The sequence below is a fragment of the Callorhinus ursinus genome, unplaced genomic scaffold, assembly GCF_003265705.2.
Source record: "Callorhinus ursinus isolate GAN/ISIS: 27379988/994484 unplaced genomic scaffold, GSC_fseal_2.0 scaffold38, whole genome shotgun sequence".
Classification (NCBI taxonomy): Eukaryota; Metazoa; Chordata; class Mammalia; order Carnivora; family Otariidae; genus Callorhinus; species Callorhinus ursinus.
The window spans coordinates 10,311,476-10,332,877 of record NW_027397100.1 but is presented as its reverse complement, the minus strand read 5'-3'; the positions used below and the strand labels follow the sequence as shown (position 1 = coordinate 10,332,877).

Below are 21,402 nucleotides of genomic sequence, written 5' to 3'. Positions count from 1 at the left end.
ATTTCCATTAAGCCAGATACAACCCCACTTTTTCTCTTTTTTTCCTGTTTTGAACATACAAGGCTGTTTACTGAAGCACTGTTTATAACAATTGGAAACATTGTGAATGATCATCAGTAAGAGAATTATTTATTGCAACATTGTTTTTTTCTCTTTTTAAAAATAAAATCTCTCTCCAAACCATCATCACCTTTTTACACTTGATCTTAGTCAAAAGGCTGAGAAATGATCATCATCACCTTTTTTTAATTTTTAAATATATTATTTATTTATTTGACAGAGAGAGATGCAGCGAGAGAGGGAACACAAGCAGGGGGAGTGGGAGAGGGAGAAGCAGGCTTCCCGCTGAGCAAGGAGCCGCTGGATGCGGGGCTCAATCCCAGGACCCTGGGATCATGACCTAAGCCAAAGGCAGACGCTTAACAACTGAGCCACCCAGGCGCCCCCATCATCACCTTTTTAATCTTCCCCAGACTGGACTTCATTTTAGCTAAAACCATGTTCTATCTTAAGTTGGTTTTCTCCCCCCCCCCCCCCCCCTTCTTTTTTCTTATTGCAACATTGTTTATGAACATTGGAAACAAAGTGAATGGCCCCTCTTTGTTTGAATTACACTTCCTTAGCCTCTACTCCCACTCTCATTTCCCTGTATACTGCAAACCATCTGTTTATACATATGTACATTTGTGGATAGAATTTTTTTAGCCCCACCTCGATAGAATAGATTTTTCAATGTTGTTGAATTTATAATATTTTCCTTAATGACTTGTCCTTTCATGCTTAAGGATATTTTCCTCTACATTAAGATCATCAAGGGGCGCCTGGGTGGCTCAGTCGTTAAGCATCTGTCTTCGGCTCAGGTCATGATCCCAGGGTCCTGGGATCGAGCCTCGCATCGGGCTCCCTGCTCAGCGGGAAGTCTGCTTCTCCCTCTCCCACTCCCCCTGCTTGCGTTCCCTCTCTCGCTGTGTCTCTCTCTGTCAAATAAATAAATACAATCTTAAAAAAAAATACATCATCAAGATAACTTCTAATATATCTCTTTCAAAGACACACAGGGGACACTGACATGTGGGATATACACAGTTGTACAGTGGGTTATACACATTTCTAGCTAGAAACTGCAACATTACTCATTTCTTTCCTTATCGGGAATGAAAGTAAATGAGAATTAACATAATGGGAATAATCTTGAAACTCTTTCTATTTCTTTTTTTTAAAGATTTTATTTATTTGTTTGACAGAGAGACACAGTGAGAGAGGGAACACAAGCAGGGGGAGTGGGAGAGGGAGAAGCAGGCTTCCCGCGGAGCAGGGAGCCCGATGCGAGGCTCGATCCCAGGACCCTGGGACCATGACCTGAGCAGAAGGCAGACAGACGCTTAACGACTGAGCCACCCAGGCTCCCCCCTTCTATTTCTTAAACTATAAATAAATGACTGGATCTTAATTATTACAAGTAACAGATTACTTGTGACATATTTTGCAACTGTGGAGTTATATCTTTGGGGAATCTATAGAGGGCAAATTGTAATCTCTAACCAAGTTATAAAGGCATATACTCCTGTGGCTCAGAGCTTCCATTTCTGAGAATTTAGACTACAGTTCTGTATGCACACATGTGCTTTACTATTTGTAAATGGAACATTGTTTTTAAATTGCAAAAAATTGGAAACAACCTAAATGGCCTTCGATAAGGGACTGATTAAACAAATTACAGTTTATCCACACAAGAGATACTATGGAGCAGTAATATAAAACAAGATAAGGAAGAAGTTATTTTTATGCCATTGTACAAAATGTATTCCAGGGTGTTCAAATATGTTGTTTAGTGAAAAAAGGTGGAGGACAACTATATAAATGCTTCCTTTTGGGGACACCTGGCTGGCTCAGTCAGGGGAGCATATGATGCTTGATCTTGGGTTTGTGAGTTTGAGCTCCACATTGGGTGTAGAGATAACTTAAAAAACAAACAAACAAAACAAAACAAAACAAAAAACTTAAGAAAATGCTTCCTTTTTTAAAAAAAGATTTTATTTATTTATTTGACAGAGAGAATGAAAGAGCACAAGCAGGGGGAGCCGCAGAGGGAGAGGAAGAAGCAGGCCCCCTTCCAAGCAGGGAGCCCAATGCGGGACTCGATCCCAGGACCCTGGGATCATGACCTGAGCCGAAGGCAGACGCTTAACCATCTGAGTCACCCAGGCACCCTAAAATGCTTCCTTTTGTATAGAAGAGTCAGAATATATTTGAACTTATATCTGGGGTGGTTTTTTTTTTGGAACTTATACTTGAATTTGCTTATATATGTATGAAGAAACCCTGAAAAGATTCATATGAAAGTAAGAGTAGTGGTTAACCAGTGGAAACAGGACCAATGAGGGACAAGAATTTGAGGGAGACTTTGCATTGTATGCCTTTTATATAGTTTCTGGGATTTGAACCATATGGATAGCATTAACTATTTACAATTAAATTATAAGACATTTATTATAGGATCCCAGGGTCCTGGGATCGAGTCCCGCATCAGGCTCCTTGCTCAGCAGGGAGTCTGCTTCTTCCTCTCCTTCTGCCTCTCCCCCTGCTTGTTCTCTCTCGCAAATGAATAAATAAAATCTTAAAAAAATAAATTATAAGACATTTGGGGAGTGGAGTACCAGCAGATTTAGAGACTGATCAATTAATAAACTTCTTTAACCTCCATTCCTCCCCCTTTCTCTTTATCTCTGGATTGGCATGAGTTTCAACCCACAAGAAATATTTAATAAGTATGCTTAAATTATAGAGAACAGTGCTAGGTACCGGAGCTCCCAAAGGACAAAGTAGAACAGGACTTAGTCCCTTGAAGTGATCCAGGTGGATTTTATTTTATTTTTTAAAGATTTTATTTATTCATTTGCGAGAGATAATGAGAGAGAGAGAGAGCACAAGAGCGGGGAGGGTCAGCGGGAGAAGCAGACTCCCCGCTAAGCAGGGAGCCCGATGCGGGACTCGATCCTGGGACTCCAGGATCATGACCCGAGCCGAAGGCAGTCGCTCAACCAACTGAGCTGCCCAGGTGCCCCTTATTATTCTTTTTAGTATCTAGGACAAGAAAAAAAAATGTTCTCTTCTCCTTTTCCTCTTCTCCCCGCCCCTTATAATCTTGCAAAATGCTGGAAATATATTAGAATTCCTACTTAATTCTCCTCCCCCTCACTTGGAGAGCACTAAGGCTTGGGGAACTCAAGAACCTTCCATCAGGTCCAGACTGGAAGAACTTAGGCCAGGGCCAAGACTCAACTTGCTTCCCTTGGGTCCCCCGGGGCCTTGTGAAGGTTCTTGGACCTCTCAGATGCTGCTGTGACTGTGGTTTCCGGCTTCCTGAGTTCTCACAGTCAGCTGGGTGCTGCAGATATCATACCCCAGGTCCTACTTTGGAGACTGACATGCTCAGGCTTGGTGATACTCTGAGTATATGGGGTCTTTGAGTGTGAGTCACAGCTGAGGGGCTTGCTTTTCTATTTTAGTTTTCCTCTTTTCCCTAGACAGACTCATTGTAAATACCTTGGGGTTGCATAAGGACAGAGTGTAAAGGTTTGCTGGCTAGAGGCTGAGAAAGATCAGTTTTCTAACTGAATATCTTATCTCATGTTAGGCCTTTAGTTCTGCTTCTCTTTAGCCAGGGGCATTTTGAATACTCTAGACGATGATGAATCTAGTAAGAAAGCAATCAGAAAATCATTTATATAGAACTTTGCAGTTTATAATAAATTTTCTCATATGCTATTTAACTTAAATTTGACAATTTAAGAAGAAAGTGATGCGTAGGGAGTGAAAGGACTTTCCATGCAGATATTACCCGCCTCTTGTGCTACTATATACCTTACGTGCATGCAGGGTTTCCTTGTGGAGCTGTCATTTTACAGGTTGGGACCAGAGTTCTGAACTGGTTAGACACTTAGCAGGAGAGATTCTATTTCATGGAATTGAGGCTGCTTTACATTATTTCACTCATTCACTAATTGCAACTATTAGTTGAATGCCTATCTTGTACAAAGAAAGGCTCTATCTAAGACATAATTGGGAGGTTGAGACCAACTACTAGTGAGATGCTGGGGAGAATCTTAAGGCCCAAAGAGGGATGCTGCTAAGGAGGCAGGGGTAAGACTGGGGCTTTAGATCAGAATTTTGCAAACTGGAGTTCTGTGACTAGCAGCTAGTGAAGGTCCAGTTTAGAAGAAGCTGGCAAGCCAGGTTTCTGCAGGAATCAGAAAGAGCTTAACTCCCAAGGTACTTTTTTCATATGTGTATCAAGTTATTTTTGCCTGGCCAGCATCAGCTCTCCCCTCTTTTCCCAGCTCGGGGGGAATATCCTTATGGGCATATTGCTCCTCTCTTCTTTCCCTGGCAGCCTGGACTAATCCATGTGATCTGAGATTGACCAATCAACAGTGCCTCTGGGCCAAGATTTTTGCCTCTTAAGTGAGTGACTCAAAGACAAAAGGATGTTAGGACTGAATCCCAGCCGTGGTGTGTGGTGCTGTTGGCAGCAGCAGTTGCTTCTTGGTGAAGCTGCTTTTCTGTCTGCTTGTTTTCCACGCTTGCCCTGTAGTCCACACTCTAGGCCCCTAATATCCTTGTAATATATTTCTCTCTCTTTTTTTAAAACATTTTATTTATTTATTTGACAGAGAGAGACACAGCAAGACAGGGAACACAAGCAGGGGGAGTGGGAGAGGGAGAAGCAGGCTTCCTGCCGAGCAGGGAGCCCGATGTGGGGCTCGATCCCAGGACCCTGGGATCATGACCTGAGCCGAAGGCAGTCACTTAAGGACTGAGCCACCCAGGTGCCCCTATATATTTCTCTTTTGCTTGTATTGGCAACAGTGTCAGTGCCTGAACTTGCAACAGACAAAAAGAACTTTAACTTACAAATTTCAATAATTTCTTTACCAGGCTGTGAGATCCTTGAGAGCAGGGCCTACATCTCATTCTACTGTGTCTTTGGTGCCCAGCTCAAGCCCTTGTTTCAATGCATGCAGGCTGAATAAGTGAAGAAACAGGTTGTATTTATGTGGGGCTATTGAGTCTGGGATTCTTGGCATTATTATGGTTGTGGGACAACAAATCCTCTTATGCTACAACAGCCACTAACATTTCTTTTCTTTTCTTTTTTTTTAAGATTCCATTTACTTATTTGAGAGAGAGCATAGAGGGAGAGTGAGAGGGAGAAGCAGATTCCCTGCTGAGCCTGACATGGGGCTGGTTCCCAGGACCCCGAGATCATGATGTGAGCTGAAGGCAGATGCTTAACCAACCAACTGAGCCACCCAGGTGCCCCAGCCATTAACATTTGAACAATTTCATGTTAATAGACATAAACGGAGAGGATCCTGGGAAGGTCCTTTCTTATTGTATTGGAGCACTGAGCTGAGTTTTTGCAGGTGGTTCTGGTCTTCAAATTCCTGAGGGTTTTTTTTTTTTTTTTTTAACACAAATGGAGTATTTCACTAATTTGCGTGTTATCCTCGGACAGGGGCCACACTAATCTCTGTATCGTTATAATTTTTGTATATGTGCTGCTGAAGTGAACACAGCTGAAGATTTTGTCCCTGGTTTCCCAGAACCTCTTCCTCTGCCCGGAGGTAATGCCCTCTTCAAGCCTGATTTGAAGAACACCTCTCCTATGGACTTGGGCCATAAAGAAGAATCTACTAGTTTTTTGATATCATTTTCTTTCCTTTCATTCCTTCAACAGATAATACATTGAACATCTATTATTTGTCAGGTTTGACAATTCAGTTGATATAAGATAGTTCCTAACTCTAATTTAGGAAATAGACAAATATAATCAAGAGAACAAACAAATGAAATAATTAAAACTGTGTTAGTGCTCTGTTGAAAATGAACAGTAATAAGGTAGAGAGTAATTGTCAAAGGGCAGGCATTTGATCAAATGAAGCACTTTTAGATAATGTAGCTAAAGAGCATCTCACTAAGGAGATGACAAACAGACCTGCAGGATGAAGAGTCAGCTTTGCAAAAAGCAACAGCTTATTCCATGATTCAGCAGCTGGAAAGAATTTAGAAAGAACCATAGAAACTGACAGAAAGTCAGTGTGGCCAGAGGATGAGCAAGGGTGAAGGATGCAGGTGAACAGACTGGCCGTTTTAAGCAGGGCAGTGACATGACTGGATTTACATTTTAAGAAGTGCAGTCTGGCTGCTTTGTCTTTCCAATGTAAATTAAAGTCCTCATGGCCCTCATAAATAACAAATGTTCAGCCTTTCTCCTTGGGACTTCCCAAGTCCCGTTGGGAAAACATTTCATACCCTTTGGTTGTGGCTGCAACTCCCACCTAGGTCCCCAGAGGCAAAATACAGCTCCTCTGCACACCAGCCATTGGAATCCTTTCCTAGCTAGGAGTTAATGAGGCAAAGTGGAGGAGGTATTAGTGCAAAGACCCTGAGGCGGCAAGGAACCTGGCTTGAGCACTTACTTGAAAGAGGTGGAGAACGTGGGAAAGCACGATGTGTGAGAACGTGAGAGAGGCAGGTTAGGTTCAGACTCTGAAGAGTCTGGTTGATAGGCTACAGGGGAGATTAAGATTTCAACCCGAAGAACAGTAGGCAATGGGTTTTGAGCAGGGTGTGGCTATGATTATACCTCAGTTTTGAAAAGCTCCATTGTCTGTGTGTGAAGAATGGATTGGAAGGGGAAAGGGTAATGGGATGGAGGGCACCACCACCATCATCTAAGAGAGAGGTGGCCGGGACTGGACAGTCGGCAGTGGGATGGAGAAAAGTGGGAGGCTTCGAGATGCACTTAGGAGACGAAATTAACAGGTGATGGGTAGTGTCCAGTCCCAAGCTTCGTGTTACCTCAGTGGTTATGGGTGAATGGGGACTTCGTGCTCTGGATCAGGGCGCCGGCCTTGTTCCCGCGCGTCAGGGCAGTAGGCGTGGCCCGCGGGAGCAGTCTCCACGGGGATCAGGCGGGGCGGGGCCGAGGGCGGGGCAGCTGGGGCGCTGCGTCACTCGGTGGTGGCGATGGTGCGTGTGTGTGGGGGGCGGGGGATACGCTGGGCGCGTCCCGAGGGTCACGTGGTGCGCAGCACGCAGAGTCCTTCTGTCGGTTGGTCCTGGAGCGGCGCAGCCGGAGCGGGGCTGTGAGGTGAGCTCGCGGCGAGGCGCGGCGAGGAGAAGCCGGCTGGCTGGGGCCGGGTTGGGCCGGGCCCGCGCGCTGTGCGTGCTGTGCTAGCGGGAGCGGTGACGGTCGCCACCGCTGCTCTGGTCCCCTGCCCGGCCTCCCTCCCCGCCCGGCCCCGCTCGCCCAGCCCGGAGGGAGGCCCGGGGACCGCTGCTGAGAGCGTGGCGGGCGTGCGAGCGGCGCCCAATCCTCAGGGCTGCCCGAGGGAATGACGGCGGCCGCGGCCAATCAGCGCCGCTCGAGGGGGCTGGGCCGCGGGGTGCGGGCTCGGGGCGCGGAGCGGGCCGTGTTGGGGGTGGGGGGTAAGCGCTAGGGCTAGAGGCTGAGCTGTGTGGTCCCCGGGAGCTCCACCACCAGCCGCTGCTCTTACCTTGTGCTTTGGGAACGCGTTTTCTTTTATTGACTCTTTTATCCTATTCTGGGGAGCACACCCCTTTCTCAAGCCCCTGACTATGGGAGTGTCCCCTTTCTCTATAGTTTAGAGAATGTGGTGCATCCCCTTTCTTAAACTCCAGCTTGGGGTTTTATCTTAATTTCCAAAGTCCCTCAAACGGAGGATGTGACCCATTTCTCAGGCACCCCCCAGATTGGGAGGACACTCCCTTTTCCGAGCCTCTAATCTGAATACGCACTGCTTTCAAATTTTGGGGTTTGCCCCATTATTGAGTCAAATCTGGGGTCCAGTAACCAAAGTTTTGGGGGTGCTTCTATTCCCACAAATCCAAGAAAGAATCCCCTTCTCCAGGCCCCAGATCTTGCAACATGCTTTCCAAAATTTCTTAAATTTAGGGGCTACTTCGTTTCCCCAGCCCTTGAAATCTGGGGGTGCTCATTTCCAGAGTCTACTGAAAATGCGATCCAAATCCTGAAGTTTATAGGTAGATATTTGCGGGTGCACAAATAAAGGAATTCACTGCTTCTTCTAGTCACTGTATTCTTGGGGTTGCACTCATTTTCATGAGTTCCTCAAATTGAACTACTTTATTTCCGGGGGGGGGGAACTCATTTTCATATCTGAGAGTGTATTTATTTCCTGTGTTTCCAAAATGTACAGAATCCACCCCTTTTGGTTGTACAGTTCTCAGGGTGCAGCCACCTTCCTGATACTTTTTAAATGCGGAGGACACAAATTTTTTTCTAAGTCCTCTCATTCTGGGGCCATGATCCTTGGTTCTTGAGCATGCCTCCTTTCCTTTTTAGCTTTTTTTCTATCCAAGACATTTTCATTCCTCAGTTTCCTTTCCTCTTTGGAACCCCATTTCCCTTTTAGGTGCTCTCACTGCTTGGTCAGGGCACCCATTTCCTCTTCCTTCCTCTGGTGAATGCATATCTTTCTTCTGCACAGCACTTCTCTGCCTCTGCGACCTTTTTTCTGAGCACACTTCCTATAGTCACATCTCCTGAATTCCCCTCCCCCAAGGAAAAGATCCCCCTCCAAAAGGGTGCCTGCATGTTGTCTTTTGTATGTCTCCTTTATCTTTTATCTTTCTGCTTTCTACTAACAGAAACTCATCTATCTTAGCTTGCCCTATCCCATTTTCTGCATTTTTCTGGTTTCTAACTCCCTTTGGACACTGCTCTGCTTACTGGTGTTTGTAGAGATTTTCCCTTTTCTACTTACTCCTTGAGCTGGAGGTGGCCTTAAGTCCAGGACTGTCTGACCCTCCAGCACTGAATTTAAACTGGAAAGGAATCCCCTGGCATTTCTTTGATTATTCACGGGACTCTTAATTCTCTGGGTGGTTTGCTTCCTGTAAGATTCTGGTTAAATGTGTACTGTTTTCTCTTTTGCTTTCCCCCCATATATTGGGAAAAAATTCTAAAGGGATTCTTCCAGTCTTGCTTCCAACTCATAAGCTTCCTCCCTACATTGGCTTTTTTCCTTCCTTTTATCAGGAAAAGAGGTCATTTGGAGGAATCTCTTCTCTTTTCTTGTCCCTGAGGTGCACGTGGGTGATGGATACTCATCTCTCCCCATCATTTTCTCACATGTCTGCCAAGCCTTGCTCCCAATCCCCACCTTAAAATCTCCAAATATCTGGGACCTCTCCTAATATCTGGGACCAAATATCTGGGACATCTATAAAAACCTCTCAGTAGGTTCTTTCTTTTGTATTTCTTTCTGCCTTTCCAGATCTTGCTCAGGGCTTCTCTGCCTGAACCCCTAACCGGATTAATTTCTCCACAGCTGGAATCCCAAGTGCTTATGGGATAATGATACCTCTGACCTTTCTCCCTTTTGGGAAGTACTTGAGTGTACAGCTGTATGAGGCCTCAGTGGGGGGAGAGAGTTTGGGCCTGAGAAGCTACACTGGCAGAATGAGGCAGGAAAATACTGCATTTTCAGGACCACATCCTTCTGAATCTCATTTGGAGATTGGATGTTTGCCAAGCACCTGCTTCTTAGGGATGCTGGGGGATTTAATGATACTCCCAGGAACCTGTAGGAATTAATGGGGCTTGTGGAGAAGTGCTCTGAACTCAGTGTTGGAACTTGTATAAAATTAACCATTATTATATTTTCAGAACAGCTAAACTGTTTTATATTTCATGTGCTTGAAAGCTCCAGAGCTAAGGTGTGTTATTTCAGGAAGTGAAATTGATCCCACATTTAGATCATGTGGTCGTTAGTAAATACCAAATTGATTAAAAAACACTGAAGGTCTGTCTGATCAGTACTTAATAAAATATGATATACAGAAAGTGAGCAGGTATTTCGTCTCTTTATATGCCTGTTTGGTATTGCTATAGAGAGTGCACCCTTAAAATATTCTGTGTTGTGCTTCTCAAACTTGAATGTGCATATAAATCCTCTCTGGGGGGAGGGTCTTGCTAACATGCGAATTCTGATCTAGTAGTTTCAGGCTGCTACCTCAGTATCTGCATTTCTAATTGCCAGGTGATACCAACATTACTGAACTACACTTTGAGCAGCAAAGTTCTATACACAAAGCCAAGGATATCTCTGTGGAAATAGGAAGGTGGTGGTTAGCCTTATGCTGAGGTATTATTTTCCACTTTCTCTTTATCCAGACATATCCCCTAAAGTTTGTACAAGGCCATAGTCCCCTGCTGAGGACTATTAGTTATACATAATTACAGTTAGTCTAGCATTTAGCTTTTAAAACCATGGCTAAAATTTCTTTTTTTTTTTTTTTTAAGAATTTATTTATTTAGTTGACAGAGGGAGAAAGAGAGAGCACAAGTAGGGGGAGCGGCAGAGGGAGAGGGAGAAGCAGACTTCCCGCTGAGCAGGGAGCCCAATACGGGGCTTGATCCCAGGACCCCGAGATCGTGACCTGAGCCAAAGGCAGACACTTAACGACTGAGCCACTCAGGTGTCCCTGAACATAATTCTTTTTTTTTTTTTTTGAAGGTTTTATTTTTGAGAGAGAGACAGCAAGAGAGGGAACACAAGCAGGGGGAGTGGGAGAGGGAGAAGCAGGCTTCCTGCCGAGCAGGGAGCCCGATGCGGGGCTCGATCCCAGGACCCTGGGATCATGACCTGAGCCGAAGGCAGACGTTTAACGACTGAGCCACCCAGGTGCCCCCCTGAACAATTCTTGACATAAAGTCTTTTTCTTCTTCTTCTTTTTTAATTTAAAAAAATTTTTTTTAATTTAAAATTAAAAAAATTTTTAGGATTATTTTTTTGAGAGGGAAATAGAGAGTGTGTGCATGCATAAGAGCAGAGGGAGAGAGAAGCAGACTGCCTGCTGAGCAGGGAGCCTGACCCAGGACCCAGGGCTTGATCCCAGGATGCTGGGATCATGACCTGAGCCGAAGGCAGACATTTAACGACTGAGCCACCCAGGCACCCCCCTGAACACAATTCTTGACATAGAGTCTTTTTCTTTTTCTTTTTTAATTAAAAATTTTTTTTTTAAATTTAAAAATAAAATTTTTAGGATTATTTTTTTGAGAGGGAGATAGAGAGTGTGTGCATGCGCAAGAGCAGGGGGGAGAGAAGCAGACTCCCTGCTGAGCAGGGAGCCTGACCCAGGATCCAGGGCTTGATCCCAGGACTCTGGAATCATGACCTGAGCCTAAGGCAGATGCTTAACTGACTGAGCCATCCAGGAGCTCCTCTTTTTTTTTTTTGGAAAATTTATTTATTTATTTTAGGGGGGGCACAGGAATGAGGGCACACAGGTGGCGGGACGGAGAGGGAGACAAGCAGACTCCCCGCTGAGTGGGGAGTCAGAAGTGAGGCTTCATCCCACGACCCCGACATCATGACCTGAGCCAAAATCCAAGGGTTGGACGCTCAACTGACTGAACTACTCAGGTGCCCCTTGATGTAGAGTCTTCTAGTGAATACTTCAGGGCCGATATAGTAGTTAGCCATCTTATCTCTCTAGGTCTTCACTTGTCATCCTACCATGGGTAGGTCATATGTGTTGGAATTGACAAGGAGTCCTTGGTTTTCTAGGTTCTGGAAATGGGCCTGGGAAAGGCAGGTGCCTGGACCTTGAATAGAAGCTGCTGGCTTATCTCTGTACCAGAGCTTCACAAAGGTGAATGCTGGTGGGAAGATGATATTCTTTGATAGCAATCAGTGCTTATAATGCTCTCTCTCTCTTTTTGTACCAAATAAGTCTTAGTGGGTTTTTCCTTCTTAATGTCTTAAGTCATCTGCACCTATTTCCCTGGCTGTCACCTGTCGTGGCCTTTTTTCCAGCATAATCCTGTTCTGGGCCCTAATCAGGACAAACCTGAATGACTAGACTGTTTTGTGTCCTGTGCTTCCCCCTCCCCCCTCATCCCTCACATGAATATCAGATCCTCTTCAGTAACGGATTTGATCTGGATTTGGCCCTAGTCCCAGCTCTTCCACTCACTGTGAGACCTCAGGCAAGTCACTGAATGCTACTGGGCCGCATTCTCCCCAATTGTAAAATGAGGGGCTGATTATCTCCAAGGTCTACCCTGCTGTGAGTCTTTGCCAGTACCTTGCTTAGAAACCTAGTGTCTGTGGGGAGCTTGTTTTTAGCAGATCTGATTTCCTTCACGTGCTCTGTTGGGCAGGCTGCCAATCATTCCCTCGTTCAAGTCACTCCTGTCACTGCCTCTTTTCTAGCCTAGTCAGGCAGCTTGTCCTCACACCCAACTTCAGCATACTTCTGCCTCCATGTCCTCTGCCAGTTCCATGCTTAATTTCATTCAAAATTGCCTGAACTTCTCACTGTTACTCAGTGTTCCTTCAGTGTTAGGTACTTCCTGAATCACTAACAGGGAGTCTTGTAGTTTATATACAACTATGTTGCTAAGTTTTCTCATCTTATATTTAAAAAGTGTTTTCTCCTCCCCACCCCAGCTTGCTTGCTTGCTTGCTTGCTTGCTTTCTTACAGATTTTATTTATGAGAGAGAGAGAACTCTAGAGAGAGCACAAGCAGGGGGAGGTACAGAGGGAGAGGGAGAGGGAGAAGCAGGCTCCCTGCTCAGCAGGGAGCCCATCCCAGGATCCTGGGATCATGACCTGAGCCAAAAGCAGATGCTTAACTGACTGAGCCACCCAGGCGCCCTCCCACTCCAGTTTTCTTTTTGGCTTTGAATTAGCAGGGTAGGCAGAATGAAATTTAAAAGTGAAGCAGGCAGTTTCCTTTTGGCTGGAGTTTGGGTAAAGTGAGATGTAATGCTTTTCGTCCTCTTCTCCCAAAGGTCTTCCGTATCTATGGGGGTTCAGCCACCTGGTACTTCTCCCAGGATTTTATTTTATTTTATTTTATTTTATTTTTTAAGATTTTATTTATTTATTCATGAGAGACAGAGAGAGGGAGGGAGAGAGAGAGAGAGAGAAAGGGGCAGAGGGAGAAGCAGGCTCCCAAGGAGCAGGGAGCCTGATGCGCGACTAGATCCCAGGACTCCGGGATCATGACCTGAGCCGAAGGCAGACGCTTAACCATCTGAGCCACCCAGGCGCCCTCTCCCAGGATTTTAAAGGTGCTCAAACTCCCTATCTGAAATTTGAAAGTGTATCCTGAGTGCAAGCACTATTTAAAAATGACTTCGAAGTGCTTTTTTCCCTAACAATATACTCGTAAAGCCCCAGACAAGAAATTGCTAAGGACAATGATAAGAAATCTAGATTTCAAATAACTTCATCAGTGAGTGAAACAGTTCTTTGAGAACACCTGATTATTCTCAAAGGCAGTTGCTGACACTGCCTAGAAATCAGGGCTCAAGGTTGTATATAACTCCCTAACCTCCCTTCCTCATCTCTCTAGCAGCTACTGGGGGGAAGTTTACATTTTTCATGATAAACATTCCTTAAGCCAAAATCTGTTCTTACTTAGAGCCTCCTTGGTTAGATTGTAAGCTCAGAAAAAGGAAGGATGTTCCTGTCTTCTCTCTCTCAGCAATTGCGCCTTAAAGGTTGTTGACTGGCTAACCTTAACTTAGGGTAACCTATTGAAAATTGAAACCCTGATTTGTAATGCTGTGACAACTTTGCTAGATCTTGGACTGGGTGGGTATCCAGCTTTTCTTTGCTTTCTTTGACCAAATAATGGAAGTAATGAACTTGCAGAAATCCCATAAAATTTTAGGAGCCTGGTGTGAGTCACCAGGCATAAGTAGGGCATTTTGTATGAAAGGCAGGTGGTGTCTGGATCCATGGTCTTCGTTGAAGGAGGGAGAGGAGGAGTCTGGGGAAGGATTTAAAATGATGGTTTGGGTGCGCCTGGCTGGTTCGGGTGCGCCTGGCTGGTTCAGTCTGTAGAACATGCGACTCTCGATCTCAGGGTTGTGAGTTCAACCCCCACATTGGGCATAGAGCTTACATTTATTTTATTTATTTTTAAAGGTTCTATTTATTTATTTGACACAACAAGCCGGGGGAGAAGTAGGCAGCAGAGGGAGAGGGAGAAGCAGGCTCCTGCTGAGCAAGGAGCCTGATGCAGGGCTCAATCCCAGGACCCTGGGGTCATGACCTGGGCCAAAGGCAGACACCTAACCGACTGAGCCACCCAGGCGCCCCTAGAGCTTACATTTATTTATTTAAGATTTATTTATTCATTTGAGAGAGAGGGAAAGAGACAAAGCACAAGCAGGGGGAGAGGCAGAGGGAGAGGGAGAAGCAGACTCCCCACTGAGCTGGGAGCCGGACATGTTGCTCAGTCCCAGGACCTGGAGATCATGACCTGAACCAGAGGCAGATTCTTAACAATCTGAGCCACCCAGGTGCCCCTAGAGCTTACATTAAAAAAAAAAAATAAAAAAAGATGGTTTGATCTGATGAGAGCTTATCCCATGTCAGGAACATAATCCTAGGATTTTATTTTTTTATTATTTATTTTAGTTTTATTTTTTTATTAGAGAGAAACAGCATGACAGGGGAGAGGGTCAGAGGGAGAAGCAGGCTCCCCGATGAGCTGGTAGCCCGATGTGGGACTTGATCCCAGAACTCTGGGATCATGGCCTGAGCCGAAGGTAGTCGCTTAACCAGCTGAGCCACCCAGGTGCCCCAATTTATTTTAATTTTTTTAAAAAGATTTTATTTATTTATTTGACAGAGACAGCGAGAGAGGGAACACAAGCAGGGGGTGTGGGAGAGGGAGAATCAGGCTTCTCGCTGAGCAGGGAGCCTGATGTGGGGCTCAATCCCAGGACCCTGGGATCATGACCCGAGCCAAAGGCAGACACTTAACTCACTGAGCCACCCAGGTGCCCCCAAATTAGTGGTTTTAAAAGAACAACATGAAGCATCACTGTGGTGATAAAACTAATTTGATGGTGGTGGTAGTTACACAAACCTACGTGTGATGAGTGAGTAGAGGTAAAACTGGGGAAATGAGAATAAGATTGGCAGACTGTGTCAATGTCAGTACCGTGGTTGTGCTATTGTACTATACTTTTTCAAGATATTACCATGAGGGACAATGGGTAAAAGGTACATGAGATCTCTCTGTACTATTTCTCACAACCACGTGTGAATCTACAATTACTTAAAAATTAAAAGTTTAATAAAAAAAGAGAGAACCTTTCCTAAGTAAGGTTGTCAGAGTAAGCTGCAAACAACAAAGTAGCAAAAAACAAGGTTATTGGTGACAACACTGAGGTAGGGACCTCACTGAACTAAAATGTTTCTTTTTTTTTTTAAAGATTTTATTTATTTGAGAGAGAGAGAATGAGAGAGAGCACGAGAGGGAAGAGGGTCAGAGGGAGAAGCAGACTCCCTGCTGAGCAGGGAGCCCGATGCGGGACTCGATCCCGGGACTCCAGGATCATGACCTGAGCCGAAGGCAGTCGTTTAACCAACTGAACCGCCCAGGTGCCCTAAAATGTTTCTCATAATGGAATTATTAATCAGCCTCCCAACATCTTGCTTTCCCGGACACTGGTCTATTAGAGGGGCTCAATGTCATATTTCTCTCAGCTTCTTGTTTGCTTCCTTCATAGCATTTATCCCAGTTTGTAACTATTTCATTTATATGTTTGTTTATATGTTAACTGTCCCCTTTACTAGAATGTAAGCTCCCTGAAGGCAGGGACTAAGCTTGTCTTGTTCATCTCGCTATCCCTAGTGCCAAGCTCTATGGAATAATAAATACTATAAGGTGAAAGAAAAGCACATGTTAAATATTACGAGAAATAAAAAGCCAGAAAATACATGCTCTGAGTATTCAAGAGACTTAACCTATTGGAGAGATAGACATAAACATATAACAGAGCACAGTAGTAAAAAACAATAGGAATTTAAGGAATTTAGAGAAAAAAGATATTAATAGGGGTTGGGGCAGCCAAAATGATTTCAGCAAAGAGCTGAACTTGAGCTAAGTGGTTAAAAGAGGGAGAGAATTAAGGAAAGTGCAAAGAAAAGGAGAAGATACCAAGGTCATGATCCCGGGGTCCTGGGATTGAGACCCACATCAGGCTCCCTGCTTCTTCCTCTCCCACACCCCCTCCTTGTGTTCCCTCTCTCGCTATGTCTGTCAAATAAATAAATAAAATCTTAAAAAAAATTAAAATAAATTGGGGCATCTGGGTGGCTCAGCTGGTTAAGCAACTGCCTTCGGCTCAGGCCATGATCCCAGAGTTCTGGGATCAAGTCCCACATCGGGCTACCAGCTCATCGGGGAGCCTGCTTCTCCCTCTGACCCTCTCCCCTGTCATGCTGTTTCTCTCTAATAAAAAAATAAAATTAAATAATAAAAAAATAAAATCCTAGGATTATGTTCCTGACATGGGATGAACTCTCATCAGATCAAACCATCTTTTTTATTTTTTTGAGATTTTATTTATTTATTTGACAGAGAGAAAGAGAGCAGAAGCAGGGGGAGCGGCAGGCAGAGGCAGACGGAGAAGCAGGCTTCCTGAGGAGCAGGGAGCCCGATGCAGGGCTCGATCCCAGGACCCTGGGATCATGACATGAGCCAAAGGCAGACGCTTAATGACTGAGCCACCCAGGCGCCCCATTTCTTAATCTTTAAAATGGGAGTGAGAAAACCTAATGTATAAGTTTATCAAAACTTGGTAAACGGTGAAGAGTTGAGTGTATGTTACTATTCTGTTTTATTCCTCACAAATTGTTTTTATTTTATTTTTTATTTTTTTTTTTAGAATGAGAGAGAGAGCACATGAGGGGGGGTAGGGTCAGAGGGAGAAGCAGACTCCCCGCTGAGCAGGGAGCCCGATGCAGGACCCGATTCACCTGAGCCGAAGGCAGTCGCTTAACCAACTGAGCCACCCAGGTGCCCAGCTCACAAATTGTTTTTAAAGTCCTTTTATGTTGTTTGTTAGTTTGTGTTTTATCCGTAACTCTGTCAGTGGAGAAGGAAAAGACACTTAAATTTTTTTTTTCATTTTTACACAGAACGACTGAAACAGTAATCCCTTAATATTAGTGTGCAGATATCCCAAAGGCCTCATTTATTTATATTTCTAAAGGTCCTATTTTTAAAAGTACTGTAAGTATAGTGAGTCTTAGAGGAGGTCCTGCTTCTCAAACCCCAGCTCTTCCACCTAGTCAGGTGACCATGGGCAGATTATTTGCACTAAGCCTCCTTTCCTTCAGTAAAATGGGATAATACTGCCAACTTCTCTGCGTTGTTGGGAATAAGGTATTTGTTAAGGATTTAGCCTGTGGTGAAGTAAATGTAAGCCATTTCCTGGTATTAATAATAAAGGCCAGGAATAAAAGTTAATATTTAAAGAATAAGGTAATGAATTAGTTAACTATTAAATACTTTATTTGTCTTTAAAACCCCATAAGCAGTGAAACTGTTGTAATTCAGGGAAGTGTCTTTGGAGGCCCCTTGGAGTAATGACTGCATATTCAAATTGTTTTCTTTTGTAATATAGTGATACCTCAATTAAGGAGTCCTGTAAGAACAGTTTAGGTATGTTTAAAAAAAGGCTCCCTTGGGGCACCTGGGTGGCTCAGTCCGTTAAGCATCGGACTTGGCTCAGGTCGTGATCTCTGGTTCGTGAGATGGAGCCCCGAGTGGTGCTCCGTACTCTTTGGGGAGTCTGCTTGAGATTCGTCTGCCTCTGACCCTCCCCCTACTTGAGAGTGCCCGCATGCACGCACTCTCTTCTCTCTCTCTTTAATAAATCTTTAAAAAATAAAAACAAAAACAAAACTCCCTCCTCTGAAAGTAAGTCATACAAACCCACTCCACAGATACCAACATTTACGGACTGGAGCCTCCCCCTGACTGAAAAACGAATACAGCTTTTCTTAGGCCCCAGGAGCAAAGTTGTGGTCTGTCTTCAGGTGCCTCATTCCCTGTGCCTTGCCTTCCTCCCCTGCCCCTAAGGAGTAATAAGAGTTCCTTCATTTACCCGTGGGTAGCACTTTCAAAGAGCCTCTACGTGATGTCTTCTTGAATCCCTACTTCCTTCTAGGGGAGTGATACTTGTCTTTTTTCCTGTTTTTATTCTGCCAGTGAGGAAGTTGACATTTAACAAGCACCTGACCACCATGTAAGGGCACTGCTTGTTGAATGCTGGGGCTGCCTATGAGGGAGTTCAGGGCCTTGTGAGAGATCTCTCAGAGACAGGCAGTTTCAGTGTCGAGTGTTGAGTGCTGTGGCCCAGACTGCCTTGGGAGAATATAGTAGTGGGCTGCTGGCCCAGCAAGCTCTTTGGGTAGGTGTGGAAGGACTGGGCAGAGGAAGCAGCTTGTTTGAGCAAAGGTCGTGGAGGTTGGAACTACAAGGAGTCTGGCTGTGTGTGGGGCTGCAAGATCAGTAATACTCCGGGAGCCTAAGTAATTTCTCTCTTCACAACGCCTGTATGAAGGTGTGAAGTTGGTACTGGTACTATTCCTGTTTTACAGGTGAGGAGCTTGAGGCTCACAGAGAAAATGACTTGCACAGGGTTATCTGGAAAATATTGGAGCTGGGATCCAAACCCAGCCTGTCTCACTACAGAGTTCTGGCACATAACCACTGTGTGCCACTGCCCCTCTGCTAAGCTTGCCTACTGCCCTATTTTAAAGCACCCACCTTTAGAGACTCTGAGGTTGTTTTGGTCACAATGGCCAACTCACTCAGCCTTAATGCCACACTGAGTAGCTTGAACTTGGTTCCATAGGGGAACTACTGAGCTGTGTGTTTTTTTTTTTAATTGAGATATAATTGACATATAACCTGAACTGATAGATTAATTTTTTTTAAAGATTTTATTTATTTATATGACAGAGAGAGAGCACAAGCAGGGGAAACAGTAGGCAAAGGGAGAGGGAGAAGCAGGCCCCCCACTGAGCGGGGCTCCATCCTAGGACCCTGTGATCATGACCTGAGCTGAAGGCAGATGCTTTGCAACTGAGCCACCCAGGCGCCCCTAAAAATTTATTTTAGAGTGGGGGAACCTACTTCTCCTTCTGCCTGCCTCTACTCCTGCTTGTGTGCTCTCTTCTCTGACAAATAAATAAAATCTTAAAAAAAAAAATAAAATGAGAATTATCATCATCATCACTACAGATCTATAAGGTAGACACTAAATGAGATGCTGGTTATATAAAGCACTTAGAATATTATCTGTAGTAAAACAGGCAGAAGATGTGAGTTTATGAGACAGTATTGATTTGGATCTGGGAGGGTGTGGCTAGGGGCTTTGAGCTCCAGTGAAAGCTGTTGCAGTAATTGGATTAGATCTGATGGGGGCCTGAAGTAGGAGAGACCTAGAAGTAGGTGTTACAAAGTGGTGAGTGTGAGTGGGAGGCAAGGGTGATGTCCATGTTTCTAGCTTGGCACATTGGCCAGTTTTGGGCCTTAAACTCTGATGAGGAGAAAAGAAATCATCCTATCCTTGTGAGGATAGGAGGATTAGCTCAGTGAAGTTGAGTAAGGTGCCAAAGGTCATTGAGCAAATATATTTTGGAGCCCAGCCTGGACAATAGGCCCTTTCCACTGCTTCTGGGAAGATCACTGATTTGACCAACTCATTCTCAGTAATTTGGAATAAGTAAACTCAACCTGTGTTTGCTCTCTGTCTGAATTTTAATTGTAGAAGGAAAAGCTTGGCTCTTAGAGAAAGCATTTCAAGTATCCGTAAAGAGGGTAAGGGAATTTTTGGCCTATTTCTTTCTTTCCTTTCTCCTTTCCTAATTTCTCACCCCCTCTCCTTTGCTTACTTCCTAACCCCCTCAAATAAAAGAGGTTAATTCAGCTCTTACAGTGTCACCTGGGGAAGGAGGGCCTGAGGAATGGAACTGGTCTTTGCTTTAGATCCAGTCTTCTGTGTCCTTGAGGAAACGAGGGTAGTGGTAGAGGGGCCCTTGCCCCCCACTTGAACCAATTTTTCATCTCTCTAGGACTAAAGACATGCTTTTTATGTTCTTTACTATATTGGATACTATTTGTTAATATTTCATGATAATATTGACTAGACTGTAATCCTTTGTGTCTGATGTCCTTTTTGCTGCTACTGCTACTGTTACACAACCATTTTATCTTCAGTACTGAACATTTAGTGTTTACTGTGCTAAGTATTGGACATCCATTAGCTCACTTATTCCTCACAACAACCTCAGGAGGTAGGGGTTATTAATCCCATTTTATAGATGGGCAAACAGAGAGAGGCTCACTGATTTTTCTCATCTTAACTCTGCCAATTAGTGGAGCCAGGATTGGTGAGAATCTGAGTCTAAAACCTGCCTGTGCTCCCCCCATCCCTAAGCATTTCTGACCTTCCTCCAAGACAGAACTTCGGCAAAGAGTCCTCTTGGAAACTTCCTCCTGTGAGATCAAGGTGTCACTGGACCTGCTGATGCTGTTTATGCTTTTATGGGACAACACTGTGGACTACAGGCTAGTCTCCACCTCCTCAGCACAGGGCTGTGAGGGAAAGGAGACCTCATTCCCGCCTGAGGCACCTTGCCTATACGACTTTCCCTTTGCCTAGAATTTTCCCCCTAGATCTTCCATGGTTGTCTCCTGGTCATTTAGATCTCTGACAGACCTCCGCTCCTCAGAGTCCTTTGTAACGCCTTATCTAAAGTGGTCCTCCTGTGTCACTGGTTCACAGTATTTTGTTGGGTTTTCCCGAGGGTGCTTATCCTGCCAGAGATTATCTTCTTTGTGCGTATCTTGTTTATTGCCTGCATTCCCCGCTAGAGAACAGGGTTGGGGTAGTCTTGTCTTCCCAGTATCTCTCTGCAGCACCTGACACACAGGCATTCAGTAAATACTTATTGAGGGGCACCTGGCTGGCTCAGTTGGTTGGCTCAGGTTGTGATCTCAGGGTGGTGGGGTGGAGCCCTGTGTCGGGCTCTGCACTCAGCGTGGAGTCTGCTCGTCCCCTCTCCCTCTGCTCCTCCCCGCAGCCCTGCTCAACTAAATAAAATCTTTAAAAAAAAAATATTTATTGAATGAAGGAGGCATAAAGATTTAAGCTGGTGTTTTGCTTGCAGTGTCCTTCCATTGAAAAGGGGTTGTATTAAGTTTCAGAGGCACCATCACCATTAAATGGAGGTTGAATGCAAGCCTGGTGGTAAGCACTATTAGGTTATCACAAAGCTTGTTCTGTAGTTTCTGGTGATTGACCTTCTTCCCTTGAGTGTCCCTGGGTTTATTTTTCCCTGATTCTGTCGCAGCTGACTCGTTTAAAGGTCTTGTTCCATACCCATCTATCACTTTAATTCTTTATTACTTTGAGCCCTCAGTTCCTTCTTGAGCACAATGGGGTTGCTGAGGGCAGGACCTCCAGTTACCAGGGCTACAGTACTCTTTCACCTTTTCCAAAATAAAACCCAGAGTCCTTG

General features: G+C 44.7%; 1 protein-coding gene and 1 non-coding gene across 3 annotated transcripts in view; one reads left to right on the top strand and one right to left on the bottom strand.

Moving 5' to 3' along the window:
• Positions 1–5,473: 5,473 nt before the first annotated feature.
• On the bottom strand, positions 5,474–5,577 carry LOC112827944 (U6 spliceosomal RNA). Its single transcript, XR_003209357.1, has one exon. It is a non-coding gene; the product is annotated as a U6 spliceosomal RNA (small nuclear RNA).
• Positions 5,578–7,021: 1,444 nt separating this feature from the next.
• PHF20 (PHD finger protein 20) overlaps positions 7,022–21,402 on the top strand; it is a 146,133-nt gene continuing 131,752 nt past the window's right edge. For both annotated transcript variants that reach the window (XM_025876428.2, XM_025876427.2), the window contains exon 1: positions 7,022–7,156. The gene's annotated coding sequence lies outside the window, so the exon portion shown is untranslated. The remainder of the gene's footprint in view (positions 7,157–21,402) is intronic.